Source organism: Leopardus geoffroyi, chromosome X (assembly GCF_018350155.1).
Source record: "Leopardus geoffroyi isolate Oge1 chromosome X, O.geoffroyi_Oge1_pat1.0, whole genome shotgun sequence".
Taxonomy (NCBI): Eukaryota; Metazoa; Chordata; class Mammalia; order Carnivora; family Felidae; genus Leopardus; species Leopardus geoffroyi.
Genome location: NC_059343.1, coordinates 64,446,029 through 64,461,301, shown reverse-complemented (window position 1 = coordinate 64,461,301; position 15,273 = coordinate 64,446,029).

Genomic DNA, 15,273 nt, shown 5'->3' with positions numbered 1-15,273 from the left:
CATTTCTTCACTGGATTATTTGTTTTTCGGGTGTGGAGTTTGGTGAGTTCTTTATAGATTTTGGATACTAGCCCTTTGTCTGATATGTCACTTGCAAATATCTTTTCCCATTCCGTTGGTTGCTTTTTAGTTTTGTTGATTGGTCCCTTTGCTGTGCAGAAGCTTTTGATCTTCATGAGGTCCCAATAGTTCATTTTTGCTTTTAATTCCCTTGCCTTTGGGGATGTGTCAAGTAAGAGATTGCTATGGCTGAGGTCAAAGAGGTTTTTTCTTCCTGCTTTCTCCTCTAGAGTTTTGATGGTTTCCCGTCTCACATTCAGGTCCTTATCCATTTTGAGTTTGTTTTTTGAATGGTGTAAGAAAGTGGTCTAGTTTCATCCTTCTGCATGTTGCTATCCAGTTCTCCCAGCACCATTTGTTAAAGAGACTGTCTTTTTTCCAGTGGATATTCCTTCCTGCTTTGTCAAAGATTACTTGGCCATACTTTTGTGGGTCTAGTTCTGGGGTTTCTATTCTATTCCATTGGTCTATGTGTCTGTGTTTGTGCCAATACCATGCTGTCTTGATGATGACAGCTTTGTAGTAGAGGCTAAAGTCTGGGATTGTGATGCCTTCTGCTTTGGTCTTCTTCTTCAAAACTACTTTGGCTATTAGGGGTCTTTTGTGGTTCCATAAAAATTTTAGGATTGCTTGTTCTAGCTTCAAGAAGAATGCTGGTGCAATTTTGATTGGGATTGCATTGAATGTGTAGATAGCTTTGGATAGTATTGACATTTTAACAATATTTATTCTTCCAATCCATGAGCACGGAATGTTTTTCCATTTCTTTATATCTTCTTCAATTTCTTTCATAAGCTTTCTATAGTCTTCAGCATACAGATCTTGTACATCTTTGGTTAGATTGATTCCTATGTAATTTATGCTTCTTGGTGCAATTGTGAATGGGATCAGTTTCTTTATTTGTCTTTCTGTTGTTTCATTATTAGTGTGTAAGAATGCAACTAATTTTTGTACATTGCTTTTGTATCCTGCGACTTTGCTGAATTCATGTATGAGTTCTAGCAGACTTTTGGTGGAGTCTATAGGGTTTCCATGTATAATATCATGTCATCTGCAAAAAGCGAAAGCTTGACTTCATCTTTGCCAATTTTGATGCCTCTGATTTCCTTTTGTTGTCTGATTGCTCATGCTAGCACTTCCAGCACTATGTTAAACAACAGCAGTGACAGTGGACATCCCTGTAGTGTTCCTGATCTCAGGGAAAAAGCTCTCATTTTTTCCCCATGGAGGATCATATTAGCTGTGGGCTTTTCATAAATGACTTTTATGATGTTTAACTATGTTTCTTCTATCCCGACTTTCTCAAGGGTTTTTATTAAGAAAGTATGCTGAATTTTTTCATATGCTTTTTCTGCATCGATTGACAGGATCATATGGTTCTTTTCTTTTCTTTTATTAATGTGATGTATCACATTGATTGATTTGTGAATACTGAACCAGCCCTGCATCCAGGAATGAATCCCACTTGATCATAGTGAATAATTCTGTTTATATGCTGTGGAATTCGTTTTGTAGTGTCTTGTTGAGAATTTTTGCATCCATATTCATCAGGGATATTGACCTGTAGTTCTCTTTTTTTGCTGGTTCTCTATCTGGTTTGGGAATCAAAGTAATGCTGGCTCCATAGAATGAGTCTGGAAGTTTTCCTTCCCTTTCTATTTTTTGGAACAGCTTGAGAAGATCAGGTATTATCTCTGCTTTAAATGTCTGATACAATTCCCCAGGAGAGCCTTCTGATCCTGGACTCTTATTTGTTGGGAGATTTTTGATAACCGATTCAATTTCTTCGCTGGTTATGGGTCTGTTCAAGCTTTCTATTTCTTCCTGTTTGAGTTTGGAAGTGTGTGGGTGTTTAGGAATTTGTCCATTTCTTCCAGGTTGTCCAGTTTGTTGGCATATAATTTTCATAGTATTCCCTGATAATTGCTTGTATTTCTGAGGGATTGGTTGTAATAATTACATGTTAATTCATGATTTTATCTATTTGGGTCATCTCCCTTTTCTTTTTGAGAAGCCTGGGGCTAGAGGTTTATCAATTTTGCTTATTTTTTAAAAAAACCAACTCTTGATTTCATTGATATGCTCTACAGTTTTTTTTTTTAGTTTCTACAGTGTTCATTTCTGCTCTGATCTTTATTATTTCTTTTCTTCTGCTGGGTTTGGGGTGTCTTTGCTGTTATGTTTCTAGTTCTTTTAGGTGTGCTGTTAGATTTTGTTTTTGGTATTTTTCTTGTTTCTTGAGATAGGCCTGGATTGCAATGTATTTTCCTCTCAGGACTGCCTTTGCTACATCCCAAAGCGTTTGGATTGTTGTATTTTCATTTTCATTTGTTTCCATATATTTTTTAATTTCTTCTCTAATTGTCTGGTTGACCCATTCATTTTTTAGTAGGGTGTTCTTTAACCTCCATGCTTTTGGAGGTTTTCCAGACCTTTTCTTGGGATTGATTTCAAGCTTCATCTCATTGTGTTCTGAAAGTATGCATGGTATGATCTCAATTCTTGTATACTTATGAAGGGCTGTTTTGTGACCCGGTATGTGATCTATCTTGGAGAATGTTCCATGTGCACTCGAGAAGAAAGTATATTCTGTTGCTTTGGGATGCAGAGTTCTAAATATATCTGTCAAGTCCATCTGATCCAATGTACCCTTTAAGGCCCTTGTTTCTTTATTCATCCTGTGTCTAGATGATCTATCCATTGTAGTAAGTGGGGTATTAAAGTCCCTGCAAGTACCACATTCTTATCAATAAGGTTGCTTCTGTTTGTGATTGTTTTTTATATTTGGGGGCTCCTGTATTTGTCACATAGACACTTATAATTGTTAGCTCTTCCTGATGGATAGACCCTGTAATTATTATATAATGCCCTTCTTCATCTCTTGTTACAGCCTTTAATTTAAAGTCTAGTTTGTCTGATATAAGTGTGGCTACTCCAGCTTTCTTTTGACTTCCAGTAACATGATAGATAGCTCTCCATCCTCTTACTTTCAATCTGAAAGTGTCCTCAGGTCTAAAATGAGTCTCTTATAGATATCAAATACATGCATCTTGTTTTTTTAATGCATTATGATACCCTATGTCTTTTGGTTGGAGTATTTAGTCCATTTACATTCAGTGTTATTATAGAAGGATATGGGTTTAGAGTCATTGTGATGTCTGTAGGTTCTATGCTTGTAGTGATGTCTATGGTACTTTGTCTCACAGGATCCTCCTTAGGATCTCTTGTAGGGCTGGTTTAGTGGTGACAGAATTCCTTCAGTTTTTGTTTGTTTGGGAAGACCTTTATCTCTCCTTCTATTCTAAATGACAGACTTGCTGGATAAAGGATTCTCAGCTGCATATTTTTTCTGTTCATCACATTGAAGATATCCTGCCATTCCTTTCTGGTCTGCCAAGTTTCAGTAGATAGATTTGTCACTAGTCTTATCTGTCTCCCTTTATATGTTAGAGCATGTTTATCCCTAGCTGCTTTCAGAATTTTCTCTTTATTCTTGCATTTTGCCAGTTTCACTATGATATGTCTTGCAGAGGATCGATTCAAGTTACATCTGAAGGGAGTTCTCTGTGCCTCTTGGATTTCAATGCCTGTTTCCTTTCCCAGATCAGGGAAGTTCTCAGCTATGATTTCTTCAAGTACACTTGAAGCACCTTTCTCTCTCTCTTCCTCCTCTGGAATCCGAATTATGTGTATCATCACATCACATAGTTCTCTAATTCTGCCCTCATACTCTTGGATTTTTTTTATCTCTCTTTTTCTCAGCTTCCTCTTTTTGCAAAAATTTGTCTTCTGTTTCATCTATTCTCTCCTCTGCCTCTTCAGTATAAGCTGTGGTCGCCTCCATTTTATTTTACAGCTCATTTATATCATTTTTTAGCTCCTCCTGACTGTTTATTAGTCCCTTGATCTCTGTAGCTATAGATTCTCAGTTGTCCTCTATACTTTTTTCAAGTGCAGTGATTAGCTTTATGACTATTATTTTAAATTCGTATTCTGTTATATTCCTAAAATCGTTTTTGATCAGTTTGTTAGCTGTTGCTATTTCCTGGAGTTTCTTTTAAGGAGAATTCTTCCATTTCTTCATTTCAGATAGTCCCTGGAGTGGTGCAAAACTGCAGGGCTCTTCCCCTGTGCCGTCTGGAGTAACTTGGTTGTTGGGCGGGGCTGCATTCAGACCTGATGTCTGCTCCCAGCCTACCACTGGGGCCACAGACTTGTGTGTACCTTATCTTCCCATCTCCCAGGGGCAGGACTCACTGTGGAGTGGTGTGGCCCCTGTTTGGGCTACTTGCACACTTCCAGGCTTGTGGTGCTGCTTCTATGGAATCTGACATATTAGCCAGGGCGGATCCGCAAGGTGCAAGGGGGTGGGAGGGGCAGGCTCAGCTCGTTTTGCCTTTGATGGCCTGCTGTGGGAGGTGCCCTGCAGCACCAGAAGGGAGGCAGACCTGTTGGAGGGATGGATCCACAGAAGCACAGTGTTGGGTGTTTGCACGGTGCAAGCAAGTCCGTGATGGAAATTGGTTCTCTTTGGGATTTGGGCTGCAGGATGGGTGAAGGAGATGGTGCTTCCCAGTGCCTTTGTTCCCCGCCAAGCTGAGCTCTGTCCTCCGGGGCTCAACAACTCTCCCTCCTGTTGTCCTCTAGCCCTCCACTCTCTGAGCAGAGATGTTGACTTATAACCTTCCAGGTGTTAAGTCCTGCTGGCTGTCAGAACACACTCTGTCCAGCTCCTCCACTTTTGCAAGTCAGACTCGAGGACTTTGCTTTGCCAGGTGGGCTGGCTGCCCCTCCACCACCCTGGCTCCCTCCCACCAGTCCATGTAGTGCACACCACCTCTCCGCCCTTCCTACCCTCTTCCATGGGCCTCTCGTCTACGCTTGGCTCTGGAGAGTCCATTCTGCTAGTCTTCTGGCCATTTTCTGGGTTATTTAGGCGTATGTGTGTGGAATCTAAGTGATCAGCAGGACTCAATGAGCTCAGCGTCCTCCTATGCCGCCATCTTCCTAATCTGCAAGAGATAAATTCTTAGAGACATACAAACTACCCAATCTGAAAAAGGAAGAAATAGAAAACTTTGGCAGACCAATAACCAGGAAAGAAGTTAAATTGGTAATCAAAAATCTCCCAACAAACAAAAGTTCAGGACCAGATGTGTTCCCAGGGGAATTCAACCAAACATTTAAAGAAGAGTTAATAACTGTTCTTCTCAAACAGTTCCAGAAATGGAAATGGAAGGAAAATTTCCAAACTCATTCTTAAATGGAAATGGAAGGAAAACTTCCAAATTCATTCTACAAGGCCAGCATTACCTTTATTCCAAACACAGACAAATACCCCACTAAAAATGAGAATTACAGGACAATATCACTGATAAATGGGGATGAAAAAATATCTGTTACTTCTAAGTTTTCCAATTTTTTGTGTTTAATTTTTTTGTAGTATTATTTTATAATTCTTTGTATTTATGTGTTGTCAGTTGTCACTTCTCTTTCATTTCCAATTTTATTTTGTATGTCTTTTTTTCTTAATGAGTTTGGCTAACAATTTATTAATTTTGTTAAATTTTCAAAGAACCCACTCTTTGTTTCATTCATCCTTTCTATTTTTATTCTCTATTTATTGTGGTTATAATATTTATTATTTTCTTTCTTTTAATGAATTTGTGTTTTCTTTCTTCTTCTATTTCTAGTTGTTTTAGGTGTAAGTTTAGATGTTTTATTCCAGATTTCTTGGTTCTTGAGGTAGGCTTGTTACACTATAAACTTCCTGTTTTTGCTGTGTCCCAAAGATTTTGAACCATTGTTTTTCCATATTCGTTATATTCCAAGTACATTTTTTCCTCTTTGATTTCTTTTGACTTATTGGTTGTTTATTACCATGTCATTTAGACTTCACGTGTTTGTATTTTTTTCCTGTTTTCTTTTTTCATGTAAGTACATCATTGTGGCTGAAAAGATGCATGGTATAATTTAAGTCTTTTGTAATTTATTGAAACTTTTTGTGTCCTAACATGTAATTTATCCTAGATAATGTTCTATGTGCTCTCAAAAAGAATGTGTATTCTGCTAATTTGGGTTGAAATATTCTGTATACATCAGGTAAGTCCATCTGGTCTAATGTGTTATTCAAAACCACTGTTTACTTATTGATCTTCTGTGTGAATGATCTATCCATTGATATAAGTTTGTTGTTAAAGTCCCCTACTATCATTACATTAGTGTCAATTTCTTCCTTTGTGTGTGTTAATATTTGCTTTATATATTTAGTTGTTCCTACCTTTGATGCATAGATATTTATAATTGTTATATCCTCTTGTTAAATTGATCTCATTATTTTCTGTAATGACCTTCTTTGTCTGTTGTTACATCTCTTGTTTTTTTTTCTTTTGTTTTAATGTTTATTTATTTTTCAATGAGAGAGACAGATCATGAGCAGGGGTGGGGCAGAGAGAGAGGGAGACACAGAAGCCAAAGCAGGCTGCAGGCTGTCAGATGTCAGCACAGTTTCTGACGCAAGGCTCAAACCAATGAAGGGTGAGATCATGACCTGAGCTGAAGTTGGACACTTAACTGGCTGAACACCCCAGGCGCCCCTGTATCTCTTGTTTTAAATTCTATTTTATCTGAAGTAAGTATTGTTACACCCCCTTTTTTTCATTTCCATTTGCATGGAATATTTTTTTCATCCCTTTACTTTTAGTCTGTATGTGTCTTCTGGTCTAAAGTGAGCCTCTTGTAAGCAGAATATAGATGGGTCTGGTTTTGTTTTGCTTTGTTTTACTATTTAATCACTCAATGACTTTTGATGAGAGCATTAAGACCTTTTGCATTTAAAGTAATTATTGAAACTTCTGGGAACATGGTGGAGTAGGAGGACACTAAGCTCACCATGTCCCATGGGCAGACTTAGCAGCATCAGTTCAATGAACCAAGAAAAATGACTCCCATGCTGACAGAACAGACTTTCTACATACAGTTAACTGTAGAGACAAGGTCACATAGAGAATTAAAGGAGGGACAGAGACACAGTTGGGAAACAAAGTCTCGGCAATACTAACCAGAAATGAGAAGGACCATAAGCGCAGAGAAGAGGGAGAAGCAGAGCAATAACAGGCCCTCCAGGCATGGGGACCTACACTGGCACTACAAGTGCCAGTAACATTTGGCTTTGAAAACCAGGGAGACTTAATGTTAGGAGTTTTATACACCCAACAGGGCTCAACTCCAGGTACGTAAACAATTAGTGGGCTTAACTCTGGAAGAGCCAGAGGGCAATAAGAAACTGAGTTCCTCCTTTAAATATACAGCATAACAAGCAATCTTGCATAGAAATAGCAGAGAAGCAGAATTTAGAAAAAGTGCCTGGGTTATATGTGAAGGAGAGATATTTCTTACTCTCAGTACTCTTGCTGAGGGGGCAGGGGTCTTTAGGGGTCCTCTCCAAGAATATCAGAGCTGTCAGGAATCATTTCCCACCTCCAACCCAGACTACATAACCCAACACCTGTGGGAACCAGCACGAACACCTTCTACCAAACTTGCTAATAGCACGGCATTGCCCCTGTGTTATCCCATGGATCCATCCCATGCAACCCACCCCACTTATTAGAGGCTCTTAAAAGTGGCTCCTGCCACATCTCACCTTGCAAGCAGCCCCAGAAAGGATGGTCATCACTTCTAAGTGATTCTTGACATGGAAAGAGGGTGAGAAAACCACACACACTATTTCAACTACCGTCCAAAGAGAGGAGCCTTATAACTGGCAGTGCAGGAAAAGTGCCCTGCCAATCCATGAGTCTGCAGCTCTATAAGATGTACTTGAGTCAGGCATCTAATTTGACTGTCATCCCTGCCAACTAACAAAAATCTATCAGGGTGGCAGCATAGGAAGAGAGTCCTGCAGCTCAGGGTCACTACAACCCCAGCAGATAAATTGGAATCAGGCATCTGGTTTGTCTGTAGGCCCCACCCACCAACAGAAGCCTCTCTAAGGATATTGATCATTGAGTACCCTGCAGTTTGGTGAGACTGCAGCCAAACCAAATGGGCTGAGGGCAGGCATAAAGTCTTACTCTTGACATTGTTCAACTAGACCCACAACAACCTCATACTGTCTCCTAATAGCATAGGGACTAAACCCTACCCACAAAAGGCAAAGTGGGCCATTGCAGGCAACTGAACTGAAGGCAAATGAATCTCAGCCACAACGGTAGAATATATACAACCCTCATAGGAGACACATCTGAAATGCCTGGTACAAGTGAACAGAGGAAATTGCACTACAGGGCACCATAGAGGATCTCTTCTTCATAAAGCCATGTTATTCAAGATCAGGAGACATAAATGACTTTCCTAATACATAGAAAAAACACAGAGTTAGACAAAATGAAGAGAAAGGAATATGTCTCAAATGAAAGCAGGCCAAAATCACACTAAAAGAGTTAAATGAAATGGAGATAAATAACATACCCGATAAAGAATTCAAAGTAATGGTTGTAAAGATACATATTAGCCTTGAGAAAGGAGTGGAAGATGTCACTGGACTTTCAATAAAGAGATAGAAAACATTAAAAGAAAACAGAGGTGAAGAACACTGTAAGATGAATGGATAAATAAGATGTGATATATAGATATATATATATATACACACACACACACACACACACACACAATAGAATATTACTCACCCATCAAAAAGACTAAAATCTTACCATTTGTAATGACATGGATGGAGCTAGAATATATTATACTAATGAAGTAAGTCAATCGAAGAAAGACAAATACCACAAGATTTCACTCATATGTGTAATTTAAGAAACGAAACATAAACATGGGAAGAAGGAGAAAAAAAGAAAATAGAGGGAAACAAACCATAAGAGACTCTTAAAGGTAGATAACAAACTGAGGGTTGATGGAGTGAGGAGGGTGGGGATGGGTTAGATATGTATGTGATGGGTATTAAGGAGGGCACTTGCTGTGATAAGCACTGGCTGTTGTATGTAAATGATGAATCACTGAATTCTACTCTTAAAACCAATAATGCACTGTATGCTAACTGAAGTTTAAATTAAAAAAAACACACTAAAAAAATCAATAGTAGGTTAAAGGAGGCATAAGAATCAGTGAGCTGGATGATGGAGTAATGGAAAGCAACCAAGCTGAACAACAAAAAGAAAAAGAAGAAATTAGAATAGGTCAAGGAAATTCAGCAACATCATCAACTGTAATAACATTTATATCATAGAGATCTCCAAAGGAAGAGGGAGAAAAGAAGGAAAAATTTTAAGAAATAATAACTGATTTTTTTTAATATAAGGAAAGAAACAGACATCAAAATCCAGGAGGTACAGGGTGCCCCCCACAAAGTGAATCCGGGGAGGTCTACATCAAGAAACATAAAAATTAAAATGTCAACAATTAAAGGTAAAGAAAGAATTTTAAAAGCAACAAGAGAAAACAAAGAGTTACATGCAAGAAAAACCCCATAAGACCATCAGTTGATTTTTTTAGCAGGAACCTTGAAAGCCAGAAAGGAAAGGTACAATATATTCAAAGCTCTGAGAGGAAAAATATCTGCAACTAAGAATACCCAGCAAGGATATGGTTCAGAATAGACAGGTAAATCGTTTCCCAGGGGCACCTGGGTGGCTCAGTTAGCTGAGCGTCCAACTCAGGTCATGATTTCACAGAGTTCGAGCCCCATGTCAGGCTCTGTGCTGACAGCTCAGAGCCTGGATTCTGCTTCCAATTCTGTGTCTCCCTCTTTCTTTGCCCCTCTCCTGCTCACTCTCTCAAAACTAAATAAGCCCTAAAGACAAATAAAAAAAATAGAGTTTCCCAGACAAACAAAAGTTAAAGAAATTTGTTACCACGAAATAAGCCTAACAAGAATGTTAAAGAGAATTCTTTGAGTGGATAGAAAAATCCATAATTAAAAGTCAGAAAATTATGAAGGAAAAAATTTCACAGGTAAATAAAAACCATAATAAAAGTTGTCGAGTAACCACTTATAAAACCAGTACAGGGGTTAAAACATGTAAGAACTAAAAATAAATTATATTTAAAGATCAGTCAAGGGATTTACAAAATAAAAGGCTATAAAGTACAATTATATACATAAAACATGGCGATGGAAGTAAAAATTTAGTGCTTTTAGAATGTGTTCAAAATTAAGTGATCATCAACTTAATATAGATTCCTATATGCACAAGATGTTATATATGAGCCTAATGGTAACCACAAACCAAAAACCTGTAATTGATACACACAAAAAAAATAAGAAGAAGAAGGAATCCAAGTATATCAATAAAGAAAGCCATAAAACCACAAGGTAAGAGAGCAAGAAAAGAAATAAACAGGAAAAATACAAAAACAACCATAAAACAGATAACAAAATGGTAATAAACACATACATATTAACAGCTATTTTCAATAAATGACCTGAATACTCCAATCCAAAGACATAGGGTGACTGTACAAAAAGCAAGACCCATCAATATGATGCCTTGTGGGGGATAAGTTTAGGAAGCCCCCGGGCTTACATCAATGGGTTAACCAGGCATAAAGAAATACAAAGTCATAAGATGCTCACACCCAAGTTTGGGTAAACTATATTGGCACTCCAAGAATGGGGGGGTGCAAAGACACCCTGAGAATATTGAGGTGCAAAGGTGCCAGGAATAGGAAGGTACAAAAGCACCCCAAAATAGACAGGGGGGTGCAGAGCCCCCAGAATAGAGAGGGAGAGGCAAAGGCCTAAAATAGGAATGGCGCAAAAGTGCCCAATACACAAATGTATGAAATAAACAAGATTAGATATTCAGGTGGAAGAACCCCCAATTTAGTACTATAGCAGAAAAGCTGCTTTCACAGGAGGATATGGCCAGGTTAGGTAAATTGGTGAATTGGGCCACGGACTGCTGCGCTGCAGGCAAAGCAGCCCAAAATGGAGATGGTTAAAAGAAAAGGTGTCTTGGGCGCCTGGGTGGCTCAGTCGGTTGAGCGTCCAACTTCAGCTCAGGTCACGATCTCGCAGTCCGTGAGTTCGAGTCCCGCGTCAGGCTCTGGGCTGACGGCTCAGAGCCTGGAGCCTGCTTCAGATTCTGTGTCTCCCTCTCTCTGCCCCTCCCCCGTTCATGCTCTGTCTCTCTCTGTCTCAAAATAAATAAATAAATAAATAAAAGGTGTCTTGTCAACCCTGAGGTTATTTCCCCTGCCTTATCCCCTAGGCTAGCTAAGATAAACAGAGGTGCTGCCTCATGTCTGTCTTTAACAACCATCTACCCATCTGCCCGGCTCCAGGATTTTGTTTTATATTGACTCAAACCCCAAACACCTCCTTTTTCACTCATGTCCCCAAGTTAATGTTCACAGTTTCTTTGTCTCTTTGTACACACCCATGACGTTTGCAAGCCTTCTGAGCTGAATAAATACGTGGCAAGGACCCTTATTCAGGGCTCTTGTCTTTTCCCAGATATTAGCCATCTCTCACTTTAATCCTGCATCTGCTCTTTTGCTGGCCCAAAGATAACTTTAGATGTAGAATCTACGACAATGTCTGTAGAGTCTCACTTCAGACCTAATGACACATGCAGGTTGAAAATGAAGTGATGGAAAACATTTGCCATGTAAATACAATAAAAACGAAAGCTGGGTTGCTTGATCCCCAGACTTGAGCTCTTAACCATTCAGACACTTTCCCACCACTTGAATGAATCATTGGTAGTATTTGGGGCATAGCTTGCCATATTTTGTTATATAAGCAAGGTGCATATGCATAACTATGATTTTGTCCAATTTTGTTATCCACCATATATATCTCCTTTCCAACCAAAGGTAAAGATATGTATATATGTGTGTATATTCATATAATCTCACATAAATACATACGCAGTAGGATATAAGCACCATGAGATGCTTGTCCCATTCACCCCTATATCTCCAGCATTTTCTTTCTTTTTCTTTCTTTTTTTCTTTCTTTTTTCTTTCTTTTTTTCTTTCTTCTTTCTTTCTTTCTTTCTTTCTTTCTTTCTATTTAAATTTTAGTTAGCCAAAATACAGTGCAATATTGGTTTCAGAAGTAGAATTCAATGATTCATCACTTACATACAACACCCAGTGCACATCACAAGTACCCTCCTTAATACCCATCACCTATCTAGCCTATCTACCACCCACTTCCCTCCATTAACCCTGCTTGTTATCTATCATTAAGAGCCTCTTATTTTTACTACCTACTTACTGCTTTACTGAGCAAGCTATTGAGCCACTCAACGTATTTTCTTTTCTCTAAAATGGAGATAATAATAGTCCCTACCTCATAGTGTATGGTGAGGCTAAATGGATATAACACAAGCATCTGGCACACTGTAAACACTCAATTAATCCCTGCCATTATTTTTAATAATTGTTTAGCTGCTTGTATATTATATTTTTTCTATAATATGGGTGTACTCTTTTTGTACAGAGAAAACATAATGGAAAGTATTTAAAAACAATGATTGTTAGTGGAGGGCAAGAAGGGGCCAATTAACTGGAGATTAAATGCTTGAAGAGGAAAAATGTAAGGTCATACTGTATCATAATCTGATTGTGTCAAATATTGGTACTTTGCAAATTTTGATGTTAAAGGCAAATCACAGAAGGATCATATTACCAAGGATGGGAAATGAGATAGACCAATTGCAGTAAAAAGCCCATTTTCAGAAATGTTGTGGTGACAAGGTGTCCATGGGAGAAATGAGGATCATAAGACTATTATCTAAACCCTCCAAAAGCAACTCACTTCCCCCACATCAACAGTAAAACTCTAACTCAAGCCTCTGGCTCCCACACCAGGGCCCTTTCTATTAGACCTCACTCCTAGGGCATCACTTCTTTCAAAGATACTTTTGGTTGATAGGTTGTCTGCCTTTCATTCTAAGAAGACATGTGTTTCCCCAATTTCTGAAAGGTTATGTCTCATCTTTCTATATTTAAACATCAATAAAAGGTGGGAAGGGATGTCAGTTTAAAAATCTGCCAATAAAATATCTGGTAATAAAAAAAAAGAAAGCTGGGGTTGCAATATTTATAATGGACAAAATAGATTTTAAAACAAAGAATGCAACCAGAGACAAAGAAGGACACTACATAATGATAAAAGGAGCAATCCAACAAGGGGGTATAATAATTGTAAATATTTATGCACCAATCATGGAGCACTGAAGTACATAAAGCAACTATTAACAGACATTAAGGAAGAAATGTACAGAATGCAATAATACTAGGAAACTTTAAAACCACACTTACATCAATACATTGATCATCCAGACAGAAAATCAACAAAGAAACAGCAATTTTGAATGATACCTAAGACCAGATGGACCTAAAAAGATATATTCAGAACATTCCACCCAAATATAGCAGAATACACATTTTTTCAAGTGCACATGGAACATTTCCCACAGTTAATCACATGTTAGGCCGAAAATCAAGTCTACATAAATTCAAAAAATTGAAAACTTTTTTCAATGTTCAGAAATATTCATTTCTGACCACAGCAGTATAACACTAGAAACCGATCACAAAAAAAAAAAAGGAAATAACACAAATACATGAAGTATGCTACTAAACAGTGAATGTGTCAATCAAAAAATCAAAGAGAAAATGAAAAAAAAATGCATAGAAACACATGAAAATTAAAATATAATGGTCCAAAATCTTTGGGATGCATGAAAAGATGTTCTAAGAGGAGAGGTTAAAACAATACAGGCTTTCCTCAAGAGTCAAGAAAATTCTCAAACAATTTACATTATGCCTGAGTTAGCCACAAAAAAAAGAAGAAAAAGAAAAGCCCAAAGCCAGTATAAGGATATAAATAATAAAGATTTGAACAGAAATGAAATAAAGATGACAAAATTAGAATAGATCAATGAAACCAGGATCTGATTCTTTAAAAACACAACAAAATTGATAAACCTCTAGCCAGACTGATCAAAAAGAGAAGAGAGAGAGAGAATAAGGGAGAGACAGAGAAACAGAGACAGAGATGACTCAAATAACTAAAATCAGAAATGAAGAAGTAATAACTAATATTAAATAAATGCAAAGGATTATGACAGAATACTATCAAAAAGTATATTCCAATAAATTGGATAATCTAGAACAAATGGATACATTCCTAGAAATATATAACCTCCAAAAACGGAATGAGAAAGAAATATAAACTATAAACTGACCAATTACTATCAATGAAATTGAGCCAATAATCAAAATATCCCCAATAAATAAAAGTCCAGGACAAGATCGCTTTATAGGTGAATTCTACTAAACATTTAAAGAAAAATTAAAACCTATTATACTCATGTATTAAAAAAAAAAGAAAAGAAAGAAAAGAAAGTTGCCAAATTTATTCTACAAGGCCAGAATTATCTTGATACCAAAACCAGTAAAGGACCTTGCAAATACATACATACATACATACAAGCTAATATCTCTGATAAACATAGATGCAAAAGTTCTTACAAAATATTATCAAACTGAATCAAACAATACATTTAAAAATCATTCACCATGATCAAGTGGGATTTATTCCAGGGATGCAAGTGTGGTACAATATTCAGAAATCTATCAACATGATTCATCACATTAACAAGAGAGGGAGAAAAGCCATATAAAAATCTCATGAGATGCAGAAAAAGCATTTGACAAAGTACAATATTCATCCATGATAAAAACCATCAACAAAGTAGGTTTAAAGGTATCAGACCTCAAAATAATAAAGACCATATATGGAAAAACTCACAGCTAACATCATGCTCAATAGTGAAACACTGATAACTTTCCCCCTAAAGTCATTAAAAAGAGAAGGATGTCCACTCTCACCAATTTTATTCAACATAGTATTAAAAGCCCTGGCCAGAGCAATCAGAAAAATAAATAAATAAATAAAAAGCATCCAAATTGGTAAGGAAGAATTTAAAATGTCACTATTTGCAGATGGCATGATACTATATATAGAAAACCCTCAAGACTCCACCAAAAAATTGCTAGAATTGATCACTGAATTCAGTAAAGTCACAAGATACAAAATTAATATATAAAACTCAGTTGTACTTATATGCATTAATAATGAATTAGCAGAAAGAGAATTTTTTAATCCCATTTAAAATTACATCAAAAATAATAAAATAGGAATAAACTTAACCAATGAGGTGAAAGAGCTGTATT